This window comes from Sitodiplosis mosellana, unplaced genomic scaffold (genome assembly GCF_009176505.1).
Source record: "Sitodiplosis mosellana isolate CC-2019 unplaced genomic scaffold, AAFC_SMos_1.0 Smas_scaffold_6197, whole genome shotgun sequence".
Taxonomy (NCBI): Eukaryota; Metazoa; Arthropoda; class Insecta; order Diptera; family Cecidomyiidae; genus Sitodiplosis; species Sitodiplosis mosellana.
In genome coordinates this window covers 4,960,038-4,976,036 of record NW_022601438.1, presented here as the reverse complement: position 1 = coordinate 4,976,036, position 15,999 = coordinate 4,960,038, and the positions used below count along the sequence as shown (strand labels likewise).

At 38.8% G+C, this 15,999-nt stretch overlaps 1 protein-coding gene across 1 annotated transcript in view; it reads left to right on the top strand.

Annotated features, from left to right (window-relative positions):
• Positions 1-93: 93 nt before the first annotated feature.
• The window catches only part of LOC129577409 (receptor-type tyrosine-protein phosphatase U), a 134,538-nt gene continuing 118,632 nt past the window's right edge, over positions 94-15,999 (top strand). Inside the window, exons 1-2 of the mRNA XM_055464375.1 lie at positions 94-378; positions 821-1,824. The gene's annotated coding sequence lies outside the window, so the exon portion shown is untranslated. The remainder of the gene's footprint in view (positions 379-820; positions 1,825-15,999) is intronic.

Here is a 15,999-nt window from a genome sequence, read left to right as displayed (position 1 = left end):
AATCGAACTGAGCGCGTTCACGTTCGGTTTGTATGTGGCGACGGCGGCAATTCTGTGAGCATAGCAAGCTCTCTGTGTATCTGTACAGTGTACACACGCTTGCACATATAGCTCACAATCATCGCGTATCGCGCTCCATCGTTCTTGTGCTTGAAAAGTGTCGGTTTTTCACATCTGTGTGTTCATTTCGAATCGAATCGCATCGCACAACAAACAACCGTTGCTTTAGTATACCGGGAGCATTCATACGATATTGACGTACACTGAAATTTATCATCGAAATTTTCGGAATCATTTCAAGCGACAACCACCAAAGTTCAGTTAGTGCGAGTTCTTCTTCGACACAAAAACGTCAATAAACAACACACATTTTTTAAGGTAAAAGAAAAAGAAAAACCAATTGAAAAAATCTATAGAAAAGAGAGCTTGGCAACAAAACGACAAAGCAAGAAACAGACAGTAGCTGAAAAAGGAAAGCAAGCCAAATAGCGTTTGTGAAATAGAGAATAAGCACATCGCCAACCAAAAAGGTGAAAGGAACTTCGGAACGCACCAAGGAGATCGACACAACACTCGGAGAGTCAGAAGCGAATCGTTATTGTTGTTGTTGTTGTTGTGTGTGTGTGTTTTTTATCTTCTCTTATTTTGAATTTTAAATGCCGTTATTCATAAGTCAAATACATTTCTGTTTGTTTTCATTTGTGCTCCAATTAAAAAAGGACTCGCTATTTAAGCTCATGAACCGTTCACACTTAATATAGCCTAATTCCTATTGCAAATTTCACTTCTTTTTTTTAACTAAACTCAACAATTTCTACAGAATCCAACAGGAGCAACCGAAAAAAACACAGACTCATACTTTAAAAAAAGAAGATAAATTTAAATTGTCGTTTAATGAATCCGGACCGTCTTTAAGTGATAAACCCGTGAAATATTCGAACTCGAAAGCTTCATTGTTGTTTATTTTATCTCTCGTTTTTTGTGGTGGCGTACAATTTTCGATCGGTTTGGCACCAAGTGCATCGAAGTGTGTGAAAAGTGATTTTAGCAGAAAAGTTCGTTAAAATTTCTTGATCGTCAAGAAAAGAGAAAAAAAGCCAAGGCTAACCAACCAACCAACAAATAGAAGAAAAAAGTTTCAAATCACTGAGAGCAAATATCACAAATTGTTGTGCGGAACAGAGAGAAAGAAAGCCAAACAAGTGAGAATACACACACACACACACACACACCGAATCAACCAATCGCATAACCGAAACACGAAGTTTTCATCACTTTCAAACACGAAAAATTGCATACCAAAAGCGTCCGTCAGTGTTCCGAACTGAATGCTGATGCCATCAACTTTAAAGTTTGGCTATAGCTAGACAATAATCGAATTGAAAGACAAACACACATTCAGCGTGTGAAAGCAAAAAGAATAACGGAAACGGTCACCATTGCGTTCACATCGAACCAGCATCCAAGTGAACATTGCGAAAATCGTTTGTTAATTGAGTGTGTTCATTCTTTTTCGTCGTCGAAAATTTATCAGTTAAAATCAACAAATTAAACGCGTGTTTATTTCTCGGTCACCTACAGTGTGAGTGAAGATTGTTTTTTTTGCCTATTTCTTTTCTGCGGTTAGTGTACGTTATCAATAAACCGGACAACGATAGCATCAGCACCAGCTGCCATCATCACCGATCACCCTGTAGTATCATCATCACCGATATTGAGCCATCACGGAAAATCTCTATTTCCAACGGAAAAAGGAGCACACACACGAGGAATTGTGCAATATCAACTTAAATCCGTTTGATTCGCCCACTCGAAGCAATAAAGGTAAATCCAAAACACAATTACTCTCAAGTGGAAATATCTGGTTTCCGTTTTTCCTTTGATGATCAAACCCTGAGAGAGAAAAACATATTTGAATTTTGAGTGTTTTGATGGAATATGAAACGATGAACATTTTTGCAGTGAATTTTGGTATTAAATGAAAAGAAAAAAAAAACGAAAAAGAAGGAATTTGAATAAGTCTCCATTCTGTCGAGAAAAAGATCAACAAAAGCAGATGGATAAAAGTCATGTATTATTCGTGTTGAATTCGACTAAGTAGGAAAAAAAATAAACTGATTGTAATTCGAAATTCCGCGAATTGAGTTCGCTTCAAATCTTTCAACCGACCGATTTAATGAGCAGATCGAAAATGATATTCGTGTTTCGTTTCATTATTTAAATTGGTTTCGTAATGATTCATATTACGCATCATGAATAAGTTATCAGTATTCGCAATGTTATTTGTAAAAGGTGGGCGAAACATATTTTTCCTCGTTCTTTTTTCTTTTCTCAACCTCCGTTGCCATTTTCCGTGTCAACCATGTCGACGGTGTATTCTGCATTTTACGCACAACGAAAAAAGGATTTAGTCTAGTGACGAAAAATCAGTGCACGTGAGAAATTAAATCAAAATTACAATCTGTTCATGTCACAACAACGACACCGATAACATTTTTGCGCAATGCAATATAATTGTAAAGTTCGTATTCAGGAAGTTCGCTCTGAAAATAGCGAATAACAGAAAGCGAGTCTCATTGAGAGAGAGAGAGAGAGAGAGAGAGAGAGAGAGAGAGAGAGAGAGAGAGCGAGAGCGAAACAGATGTCATGTTTTTGTTAACCCGAAACTCAACGATCCTTGTGCTAACGATGCGTGTGCGATTATCTAATTATGTCGTGTTCCTATTTCTTTTGTCCAAAAAAGATGGAAACAAGAAGACGGGGAAAAAAAAATTACGTGAACTGTTTTCATTTCATCGTGCGTGGCGGCGGCAGCGGCGGCAGCGGCGATGGTGGTATTCAAGAATGGAAATTTGGATTTAAGACACCATGTGATGCATTGCCTCAATTATTCTCTCTAATTTTCCTATTCAGTTTTTGTTTTCATTCTTTTTCTTCATGGTGTCTGTTTCCGAATCACTTTTGAGATTTCCATTTCATTTGTTGTCGTCATTGTTTCGGTCTGGATCGCTCTAGGCCATACGATACGTATACAGCCCGCTGAGCATTGGTCTTGCAGCTGCATTCTGAATGAAGCGGCCAGCTACTCAGCTGTTCTTCTGCTTGCTGACTGGCTGACTGGCTGACTGGCTTCGTGTTGTTTCTTACTCCAATATTGCCTACGTTTTTTACACTCTTGCCCACCTCATCCCCATTGTTCACTTCGTGGATGGCTTTATGTGAACGGCATGTGCGGTTTTAATTCGTTTCACATTGTTAATCTTTCTTTCGTTGTATTAAAATGTTGTCGGTGTTGTTTTTGTCATCAAGTTTGGTGCTCGCCTTCTGTTTGGTATTTGGCTTAACTCTCGAAGATCACATTCTTGTTTACCGAAACATGAAAAGGCATCGAGGGAGATAGTGGAGAAGAACTCACGTGATTCAGAGAGTGAAAGTGCAAAAGGAAGAGTGAGAACGGTTGAGAGATAAGTAAAAATGTTGACACAGTACACCAAAATCAACGGCAACAGTGGCAGCCATCATTTTTCAGTGATGATTTTTTTTTTGGTTGCAGAGACAGTGGTTGACGGCAATGTGTATGCCGGAGCCGAAAAAGAATTCGATATGATTTTATCCGAAAAGCCAACGGCGACACACATATACACCATCATATACGCGCTGGAACGCTGGAACGCTGGAAAATGAAACCATCTAGTCGGCAAACGCACAACAATAAATGTAATGGATTGGACGCTTGCTTACTTTTCTATCCTCATTTTAATAAATATAAGCATTTCCATCGGTATGTCACTGTCTCCCTCCTCGGTGCGTCTTGTCTTTGGACTTTTTGTTTGCAATTAATATTTCATCTTTTTCGCTGTGCAGCTTTCGTTGGTTCGTCAAGCATTTTCACGGAAAAAAAATTATAGAACGAGTTCTTTGTGTACATTCAATATTGCAATAAACAAAAAAGGGAATTTGAAATTTGTCCGCTTTTAAATAATACAAAGATAAACACATTTCGCAAAGAATTCGTATGGAATGCAAAATCAAGTAAAATCAGTGTGTGTTTTCCGTCTTTTTCTATTCCATCGTTCGTTCCACAAATGAACGATAAAAATACCAAAGATTCATCGACGATGAGATTTATCGGAATAACAGGAGCTGAGTAGTAGCGGAAATCCATTAAATTCTAGCAATAGCTATTCGTTCATTGTTTTGTTCGTTTTCGTTATTCTCTTGTCTCGTAATTTTCTTTCGTTGCTTTGCCCATCTCTCTCTCTCTCTCTCTCTCTCTCTCTCCCGCTTCTCTCTCAGCAGCACTCTGTTTATTTAGATTTCACGGGCGAAATATTCGCGAAATATCGTCGAGAACGAGAGAGAAAGAGTGAGATGAGGAGAGACAGAGTTAGAAACACATTTGCTTTTAATTTCAGTATGTATAATAGCCAATATATGTTGTATGTATCGGATTGGCCTCGAAATATTCCCAAATGAAAACTGCTGAATTACTTAAAATTTCTTTTCATTTTCTCTGGCTATTTGCACGATGTTTGTCGACAACATGAAAAAGAAAAGAAAAAAAAACGACCACATCATACAATTGATGCGAACGAGAAAAGAAATGATGTGCTTTAAAATTCTTTCATAATTTTTTCCCCCCCATTCTTTTCCGCTCGTATAATAACGAACCCATATTTCTCGATTAAGGTTGAACAGAGAGCGTGTAAAAAACGCACGCAGTACGCAAAAATTATCATCGACATTAATATATGGAGCTAAAAATTGTAGCAGAAATTTGCTCTCTGGGTGAGCCACACACACACAGTGAGTACACATACCGTGAGTCTCACATCAGCACAAATCAAAAATGGAAATAGCGAATTGAAACCTTTTGCGCGTGTAATAATACCAATGATGTTTATTAGGAAAATGATTCTCCTATTTTACGATAACGAATAACAACAATATACATTATCCATGCTTATTGCGTTGTTATTTTCTCCTCTCTGTGTGCTTCATTTTCAATTTGCTAGTCTCTTCTGTTGGATATCCCGTTTGGAATCCTTTTCGGCTATTGTTGCCGACGTTTTTGTCTGTCACAAACCTCATACCAACTAAAACCGCTTGATTTTAATTTTTAAACTGTAACGTATTTCAGTAGCGTTGAAAAAAAAATGGAATATTTCAAACAAAAATTTCATTCGTTCCCTCGAACATTAAAGTAAAACCGATGTTTTTAATACTTCAACAAACAGATTTTGCGATTATCATCAACTTTTAATATGGATGGGGATTTTTTCTCTTCTTCTGAGACTTATATCAGACGCATATTTTACTCAATTCCATGACCTTTTTTTGTGGATGATTTTTCCCTCCGAATGAGAGAAAAAAACGCCAATATGAAAAGAAAAGCATGAAGAAAGAGCTTTTGCTGTTAAGCGGTTTTCACCACTTTCACTCTCGATTGTTGGATTTTTACGTTTACAACAGCTGGTTTTTTCTCTCCTTTATATTCTTTCCTACCATCTCGATGGTCTAGACTAGATAAACTGAAATGATAATAGTCCATCACTTTATTAAAGTAACAATGACGCGCATTTTCAATAAAGGTGCTACTTTATTACGAATCGAAATGATTCGATGCGATGCATGGATACGGACGGAGTGGTGTGTCTGCAGGCAACAAATAAAGTTCAGCGTTTTCAGCACACGAATTGAATTGAAAAAGTCGGGTGTGTGTGTTTGTGTGTGCGCCCGTTTTTTTTTAAATGGTTAATTTTGGTGACTCGGTGTGGCATCAGCCGCCATCAGTTGCAAAGGGTGTAAGATTTTGGAAAATCCTTTAACATAAATTAAGGTTTTCTCACCACTCTTCTCCCACCCCGTGTGACCACATGCCGCTTCTCTGTTTTACTCTCACGCACGCATGCACGCACTAATAAGGTCATGATCCAATGACAAAACAAATTGTCGCCGATGTCGATGTCACACTCATCAAATGGATATGTGTGCTATGTGCGCGCATCAAATATAAATACATATAAACAAATTAAAATATCGTTGTCGTGTATTGAAAATCACACAACGCGCACAAACGCTGTCTCTGTCGCTATCTCGCCTTTGCCATGCATTTAAACGATTTGATTTAGCATTTGTTGTCAAAACCGATTTGGATGTCGCGTCAATGCAGTTCAGTGCGTGTTACAAAGTCACAAAACTCATTTGTTCGTGCTCTCACCCTCTCTCACTCTCTCTCTCCTCCTCTGGATGTGATGTGATCGAAAAATAAAACACATGTACACATTTCTGTAGAGCATAGTGACTTATGAACATCTGAAATTCGTCGTCCTGAAATCATATCAGAACGAATTCGTGGCACCACCGACAATGACGACGGCAACGACGGCAACAACGACAAAAAGAAGAAGAATCAACCTCATCACAAGCGCAAAACAAAAACAAAATCGAAATGAGAAGAAAAGTGTAGAAAATATCAGCACGAAGAATCCGCAGACACGCAGAAAGATTGAAAGTCGAAACAAAGACAGAAAAGAAAGAAGCGCGCACACACACACACACACACACAAAAAATTGATCCTTTCATTTAAGTTGATTTGTGTTGAATTGGATTGAATTGGATTGGTGGTTGTTGCGCCACTCAAACCGAAAGAAAAGAGTGCGAGCAAGCGAGTGTGTGGGAGTCAGAAAGAAGTAAGAGCTAGGAGAGCGGAAAATTCAGGCTCAGAAATTTGTTATTCGTACATAAAAATATGTATTTAATTTGAAACTTGATGGCAAGCATTTTTTGTCCGTCTTCGGGAGGGAAAGTCAAAGCGGCAGCAACAGCAATGATGCAGCGATTTCCAGTTTGAATTAATCACAAGCAGAGACAGCCATAAATCACTAGTACCATGCCAAAACTTGAAATGAATTCGCACAAGCGAAGGCTAATAATTTAAGCCAGTATAACATCGGTTCACTCATCTTCTCTTCTTAATTTTTTTTCTTTCTCTCTTTCTCGCACTTCCATCTTCATCTTCAGTTCAGTGGTGTCTATACATGCTGTCGCTACAGTCAAATGCGAACATCATTTGAACTCTATTTCGATTCATCTTTAATGAAGTGGCCATTTTTTCGAACAATGAACGTCAAATTAGGTCAGATCATGGCTGGAGCTTTGAAATGTAATACTTGTGCGCTTCCATCGCGGAAAGCCCTTGGTGGATTTGTATATGTGGGGTGGAAGGCAACACACGCACACCTCAAACCGAAAAAAAAGAACAACACGACCCGACGAGAAATTTGCGGTGAAATAGGTGTACGTCGACTATCCGTCGCATATCCGTTTTTGAGTGCGGATACTCGCAATGCGAATAGGTATCCACAATAAAAGTTGCCGCAAAATGTTATCGCTGAATACCCTGCGACTATTCGCGCTGCGATAAATGTGAAGTTGTAACTGAATCGAGTGTGATATTTCGACTTGAAACTTCGTACAACCAACGTGAAGTTGGCTGCGTTCGACGGACTTTTTCGTATTGCGACTATACGTAGAATAGTCGCAATGCGATATTCCGCAAATTTCTCGTCGGGCGAGCTTAGCGCATCGTTTGAATTTTAATTGCAAATGTTTGGTTAGAAATCTATCACTTGAGTCAGGCAGCGACAGCGACGACGACGAGTTTACGATGACGACTTTGTTCGTACAAAATTAAAATATTTTCGCCTTTAATTCAGTTTCATCACAAGCCGTTTTTCTTTTCCCTTTTCGTCGACAGTAATTGAATGCGAAAAGTCATTCATATTCATTTCGTCTATCGATTCGGTTTCGAATGTATGGAAGTTTGTTGAGTGCTGTGCAAAAAAGATCGAAAATTTTCCGACTTTCCGAGCATAACATCATTTTTATGCGCGCTTTTATCTAAGAAGTAAAAGTTACAAGTTGTAACTTACAACAACCCAACTTGAATTCATTGGAATCAATAAACGGCTACATTTTCTTCCTTCTTTTTCCGCGTGAGATGTGTGTAGCCTTTTTGGCGTGCCTGATCTATCCAGCTAACCGACCAGAGGCATAAAAACATGTAGTCGTTTATTGTTTTGTTTTGGCTTCGTGGCCAGTGTATGTCGTGAGCGTTTCATTGCCTCTATTGTCAGTTCACACACAAGTGTAACTCTCTTGAGTAAAAATTATTGCTGCACGAGACTGTGCCTGAGCGCGCTCTATAATGGATTATACGCGGAAAGCTAGGGAAAAACAAGACGAATGAAGCTGATGTTATATATGTACGCGACTGTTCCACTGTTTTCGGGGCGTCAATGGTTAATAATCAAGCGAATCGATGTGTATACGTGAGCTTAACATAAATTGAGTAGCTTATTTCGTTTACTTTGATCATGAGTCAAGCCTGTCAAGTGCTCAGGCGCGCGTTCGCTCGCTCGCGTACACAAGCAAGCAAACGCAACATTCTGGACGGAACATGAGCGTGATCTGTAGCGCAAATGCACGCTCGCCCACGTGTGAGCCTTTTTCATGTCTTCATAATTTGCTCATTTTAATGATACTGATTATGAGTGTTGTGCGACCATGGTCTAGTCCTCTGTGTATCATTTGCCAGTTCATCGTATCTCGCCATTTCATTCGAATCCATACTAACCCCCCCCCACTCCTCCGATTTCTTCATCGTTCAAATAAAATAATCATCGTTGAATTGTATGGTAAAGCTGCTGAGGGCTTAGCTTGGCTGAGAATCATCCACGACTCTGACACTGACCATTGTCGTATGTCTTTTCGTTACTATTTCATTTCCCATTTCCACATTCAACCATTCGCAATTGACGTAGATTTTGTCGGTTTGAAGTATTACTGTTTGACTATATTGTCACACAATTCCCTATGTTAGTGGTAGTATGGCTGCTTTTGTTGTTTTATTTTCTCCATTTTTTTTCGTTCTTTGTTGTTTGTACATTTTGTGTGTTTGTTTTGTCCCGCTTCATGTTCACTGTGATATTGGATATAATGCGACGCACACATTGAGATATCCCATTCGATGTGCATGGGAAAGAAAGACGAAGAGACAAAGAGGCGTTGAGCTATAGTGGTAGTTAAAGACGAGAGAACAACGTGTAAGTGGATTTGGGTCGGATAAAATTCGATATTTATATTATTTTCGTTAACTCATTCGTTCTTTTTCGTTTTTTCTTCTATTTTTTAAGTTGAAGTGCTGAAAGGTTCATGTCTCTTGTTCTCATTTTTGATCGATCCGGTTGCTATTATCACTACGTCTTAAACAGCATTCTCGTACCTCCATCACGTTACACCTCCATTTTATCGTTATACTTCATTCGTCAGTCGCCCTCTCTCTCTCTCACACACACACTCTCTCTTTCGTTTATTGTTATTGTTGTTGATGAATTGAAATGTTTACGTAACACACATATTGAGTTTCGTTCCAATTGTAGCGAAGTGTATCGATTATCGCTATAATGTTATTATAAATTGTTTTTCTTCTCTGCAAAAATCGCTCTCTCTCTCTCTCTCTCTCTCTCTCTCTCTGTTTCTCCTTCATGTCGGTTTCTCGCTCTCTATGTGTGTGTCGAATGTGGGAACGACACTGTTAGTGTGTTTTCAGAATACGTTTTAGTTAACTTGAACCGTATATTTGCGATTGGTAAACAACGTACTTGTCGACTCTTCCTTGTGGTTCGTCCCTCTTTTTTTTGTGTCGCATCTTTTGCTCAATGAAAAAACATTGCACTTTTTTCTACGGCATTTTGTGTGTGTTTCTCTCGCTCTCTCTCTCTCTCTCTCTCTCTCTCTCTCTCTCTCTCTCTGTGTGTGTGTGTGTGTGTGTGTGTCTGTTTATCTCATGTGGAGTAACACAGAAAGCTAAGACGCTTTGATGCCGGCGTGTTGCTGATGCCAGTGCCGAAGCCAGGATTTCGATTCAAGGCAATCGGCAAGTAGATCAATCTACGTTCAATACCACAAACTTTTGTTTTGCAATCCATTTCATGTTGTTATTTGGTTCTGTGTAAGTGTGTGTGTGTGTGTGTTTTTGGCGTGTTTTTCAAATAATTCACAATGGCAATGTTTTCAATGACTTGCTGATAGTTGCTCCGTGATGCTGCTGCTGCTGTTGCTGGCTGCTGGTCGCTGCTCACATATCATCGTACACTACATTTACGAGAAAAGGAAGAGAAGTGAACGGCGTCAGTTTTATGTGTTCTATTCGGCATTGGATATATGTGCTGTTGTTGTTGTTGCTGCTGCTGCTGTTTTTTTCTCGTCTTTTTCTTAGTTCATGCGGTTGGGATTGTTTGCGCCTCGGTCGGTCGAATTGTAACAGCATTGGAATAATCGTAAAAGATAATGTTCGGATTGTTTTTATTTTTATGTGAATTTCGGTGCGTTTTTCCACATTTTTTGTTGTTGTTGTCATTGGCTTTTTAAACTGAGCTTTTTCGCTCACTGTTCTTCTTCACATGTTTATCTTGTGAAAGTAAACGGTTACTATTCGCCTTCTTCTAAATAAAAAAAAACACATACCATATATATAACAAGCCCATAGTAGTAAAACTGTTCACGAAAGTGAATCAACAAAACGGTTTTTCTTCGTTCAACGAAAAATGTGTCAGAATGTTGATTTATATGCTCGTAGTCAAGTACATAAATTTGCTGAGAGATTGTAAACAATATTAGCATAAAATACTGTCTACATATTTTAAGGTGGTGTCTTTGTACGACAAACGATCGGCTCTGCCTAACTCCTTTTCTCTGTCTGTTTGTGTCACTTACTTGCTCGGCTTGACATGTAAGCTACGAAAATTCCCGCTGCTGCCACTGCCGCCACCACCATCGCCGCTCGTTTTCACCACATCGCTCTCGTCATCGGTCGGCTGGCTTTCATTCCAAATTTGTTATTTTCCTACTAAGACACTCACTGGCAACATTTCATTCCGCATAGAATACCAACAAAATTCCGTGCTCTCTGATGGTGGTTTTATATTACATTTACGACAATTTAATACACTCTTCTCTATCTCTCGCTATGTTTCTTCTCGTATTTTTCTTGTTCTCTCTCTTTCTTTCCCATTGTCCTTTCTGCTACTCTTCTCATGTTCGATCGAATCACCAATGTATCTAATGAAGAAGATGGTGGCGTGAGCACTTTAATAATGAAACATGCCAGAGATAGATAGAAAGAAAGGGAAAAATTATGAACCAATCATCGTGCTTCTTTGTTTTCAACTTCTGCGTCCTGATGGCTGTTGCACCCTGCTCCGGATCAAACGTATATATACACATACACCAGCGCCGTAGCCAGAAAAAAAAATTGGAGGGTGCAAAATCGAAATTTTTCTTTTGTTGCACCTTTGAAATTTTTGGAGGGTGCAATGCACCCATTGCGCCGGCCTGGCTACGGCGCTGACATACACATACACATACACATACACAATTTTTTATATACAAACATATCCGAACCTAAGATGCAACATAATGTGCTAGTTACTTAAGATAAACTTCACAGATTCCGTATCAATCAATCTGTCTATCAAATAGGGCAACCTTATGCAATCATATTCATTAATCAACTGCACTTACCTTGTTCTGTAGCAAAAGCGCTCTTGATTGAGATCATTAAACTATCGGCAGTGCTACATCATTGAATATTCCGTTGCGCATATCAACAGCAATTCATATTCCCTTTCTGATTGTGTGTGTGCGAAATTTTTAAAGGAGAGATAAAATTCGAATTCATAAACCCTTCAAAAATATGGACGAAGCACTAACACAATTATATTCTTGTCGAAAAGTTTTTGTAGTTTTTACACTCTTCTCTCTATCTCTCTCTCTCTCTCTCTCTCTCTCGCTTGCTCTCTCTTCCCATCCTCCATATCTGTCCTTTCTTGTTCTAGGTGAGCATGCTCTCAATTTTCACTTGAAGACCCATAAAACTTTCAGTCGACCCATTCTTTGATTATTTTGACATATTTGATTTGAAAATGAATTGAATTTACTGTGTCTATGTGTAAATCTATGGGCAGTAAAATGTGAGAGAGAGAACCAGAGATCTGGCATTTTTCATTAGTGTCAAACGGCTCACTCACAACCACATGCTTGCACGCACATGTCTAAATAAATATTGTTCGGTTGTGGGGGCAAAATCAAAGTTTCAAAAGTCCCGTGGTTGGAAATGTATGAATAATTACCTTACATTGATACCTATATGCCACACGTCAGCCAAAGATATCTGTTCTGTGTGTCTCAAGTGGGTAATATGGCATGTTCATATGGTATGCGTTCAAGTGTGTGTGTGTGTGTGTGTGTGTGTGTGCGACGGCTTTCCCAACGGTCGAAAAGCCAAACTAAAGGAACAACCGAACGAGAGAAGAAGGCAAAAAAAGATGAACGATGCTCTCACATTGGTCGAAAATTGAGACAAACACTGAATACATTATGTATGAGCGATGTGCGTTGAGCAACACTGCCAAACATAAATCACCCGTATACATATGCATAGTCAATATGCTCTCTCTCTCTCACGACAGAGTTGTCTCTCTTTCTCGGTCATCACGCCGAGTGAAAAACATATGTGCGATGTATAGTGAATGTATGAGTCGTCGAAACGTACACGAAAATAGAATTTGACCAAGAAACAAAAACGACATCGTCGAATGCGACGATGAAAAAACGTAAACGTGAAGTAAAATAAATGAGTGAAGCAGGAAAAACGGATGTGTTCCCTCTTACTCGCACTCCCATTTGTATTTGAAGCATTTAATCTCGTGTCATTCTCGCACAATGATAGTTTTATGGCTGATGATCATTTATGTTCACAACACATTATTTTCTATGCGTGTGTCTATATATATATATATATATATATAGCGAATGAGATAGCATAGCGGTGCGCGCACGCCATACAATATTTGAATGTCTTCCAATTTACATGAACTTGAAAATTGCACACGGTGGTATTTTTCGGTTGAAACAAGGCATATAACCAGAAATACACGCCGAACATTTGTTTAGCAACGTCCGTCATTACGGTCACTGTTTGTTGTCGTCATTTCTTCTTTCCTCTTCGGTTGTTCGTTGTCCCATAGATTACGTTATGTCATGTGTGTGTGCCCACTGTCCATACCACTCGAACATTTTTCGGACGTACACACATTTTCATTAATTTATGTTCAACTTTGCGTCTGTAGGTCAATCTTTTCTAATCCCATATGATCGCTACAATCGCTATTTTCCCTTTTTTTCCCTTCTTCGCTCTTTCGCACATAATGACCAATGTAAATGCCATTCGATGAAAACAGACAAATCAAATGAAATGCATAAATATATCAAACGATCGCTTTGTGCTTCACTGTATATATGGTTTTTGTGCTTCGTGTGGCGTTGGCATTTCAAGCGGAAATAGATTGAACAGAGCCGAGCAGAAAAAAAAACAGAATCAAATGCGGAGCGAGCGCCCAGGCGGTGTGCGTTTTGTGATTCAATAGATCTAGTTAATGAACGCAATAAAAATCAATAACAATGAGCAATAAAATGAAATCGTCAATTTCTATTAATGTTTCTTTATTGTCTCCACAAGAAAATCTCATACATGCTTTTTTCGCAGTCATCGTCGTTGTCGTCGTTTCGTTTAATCATGTGCTTCCGCGCTAGATTTCCAAGCACGAAAAATGAAATGTACGCATACAAAAATGCATGCATGTGCCACAACAACAACAGAAACAAATCGACGTGCCCAACATTTACCATCATCAGATAGCACAATACACAATATATTAATATGTTTGCGTGAGCTTTATCTGTTCTCGTTTGTGCTCGAAATCACATAGACTAGACACACGAGTATAGGATAAAACGATAGTGTATGTGTGTATGTCAGCTCTACTCAAATGCCAAAGTGAAAATGAAAATAAAAACGAAATTCATTCGGCTCTCCGTCGGAAAACTATGCAAAAAAACCTTGACGAAATAATACATACACATACAACCCATAAACACCGCGATTAAAAAAAATTAGTAAACAGAATTTTCGGTCGTTTTTTGTTTGTTTTTTCGCTTCTGCTTTACACGCAAAATGAAATTCCATTTGAAAGAATTATGAATATTTTTTCTATGGAAAAAATGATGTTGATAGACGCTAGTCTAATTGGTTTATGGGCGAGGTGAGGGGCAAGAACTGCCACAGGTCGCTAACGCTACCACTGCCGCCATCGTCAACGTCGCCGTAATCGTCTTCGCCGTCGCCATTGCTCATCGTCCTTATGGAAATGAGAGATAATTATTCAAATTGAACTATATAAACCAACTGTCTCGACAAACGAAATTCTTATAAACGGAAACAGAATCGATCAACACGAAATCAAAAGGAGAAAGCGGAAAAAACAAGCGCTCTATCAGAAAGAAAAATATGCAAGAATCGTTGAATCGGAAAATACGGGGAAAATACTCTTGAAGGTAAAGAAAAGACAAACAACAAATGTTTTCAAATCGAAATTATGGAAAGGCTTTGTTTGTGTGAGTGCTTGTGCTCATTGAAAAGAAATTAAATTTCAACTCTTAAAGTTTTCCTGTCAACTTCAATAAACTATGAGTAAATGCTCATTTTTTTCGTACTTTTTTTCGTTCGTTTTGATTTATTGATGTCGTCCTTGCCATCGTTGCAAATTAATAATGAAATGGACAAAGTTTTCTAGATCAGAGTTAGTTGGATTTCAACATTTCGCTCACACACACACACACACACATACACACCATTCGTTCATGTTCATTCATGCAAAATGGCCGGTTTGTTAGTTTCAACTGATGAAGTTATCATCAAAAGTAAACAATAAAAAAAAAAAACAACGGAAAAGTAAATCGTTGATGCCGATCAAAGTGGAAGAGAGAAAATGTCAGGCATCATTAGTGTGTGTGCGTCGCGCTTCCACCGCATTCATCTATGTTGATTGGCTAGAATAGTTCTATAATTGATTTTGTATTTTCCGAACAACTCGATCTTATCTCTCGCATTTATTGGTTGTGAGAGTTGGAATACGGCAACCGTTTGAATGTTTAACTTAGGGACGATAATAAGCGCCCAACTTTCAATCATCATTATCATCTTGATTGACTTTTGGCATCGACGATGCAAATATTGGAAATTATCACGAAAGCCGCCGAAATTGACAAACAAAAATCCAAAACCGCTTTGAAAAATGGGAACGGGCAAGAAGGAGATAGAAGAGAAAACCGCACGCATCGATTCTTGAAATGAAATGAAAAAGAAAAGAAAGGAAGAACAAATCACTCTATTTGATTTCAGCTTAATATTTGGCGATTGACTACGTAAGCCGTTTCGTCAATTTGCCATTATGTACGCGTACAAATAGACAAACGGTCAAGTCATTAATTGTGCGCGCAGAGCACAGCACGAAAATAGAAAAGAAAGAACGAACAGAGAACCGAAATACACACAGAGAGAGACAGAGAAAAAAAAACGAAAAGAAATCGAATCAAAAGAGAATAGGCACGAAGAACGGCATTACATGGCACCAGGATTCATACGTAAGCCCAATCGCTGGCGCTATTTTCGTAGTTCCGATTTGTTGTTGTTGGTTTTGGTGACGGTTGCTTCTTCGGTTGGTGCTGTCTCTTTCTCGATATTCATGTCTGTCAGACGTTTGTGCTGTCGGACTTGATGTTTCGCCTCATTTTGCATGTATTGAATAGTATCTCTGTTCACACTCACACTACCGGATCGAGTCGGTCGGACGTTCGATCGCTCGTTTGCGCTGTCTCCCATGCGCGCGCTCTGATTGTATACACGCCAGGCGTCTGTACGAGCCGCTCATTTCCTTCAACTTATACTTGACACATTTCGTTATTTTTGTTATTTTTTTTCCTTCTTCGTTGCTTATGTTCTTCGTCTTGTTGTTGTCTCGCACATCGGTCTCGATTGAGAAAATGTATGAAATGCTCCCGTACGTGAATGGTGTTGTTGTTGCAATTTTTATCTG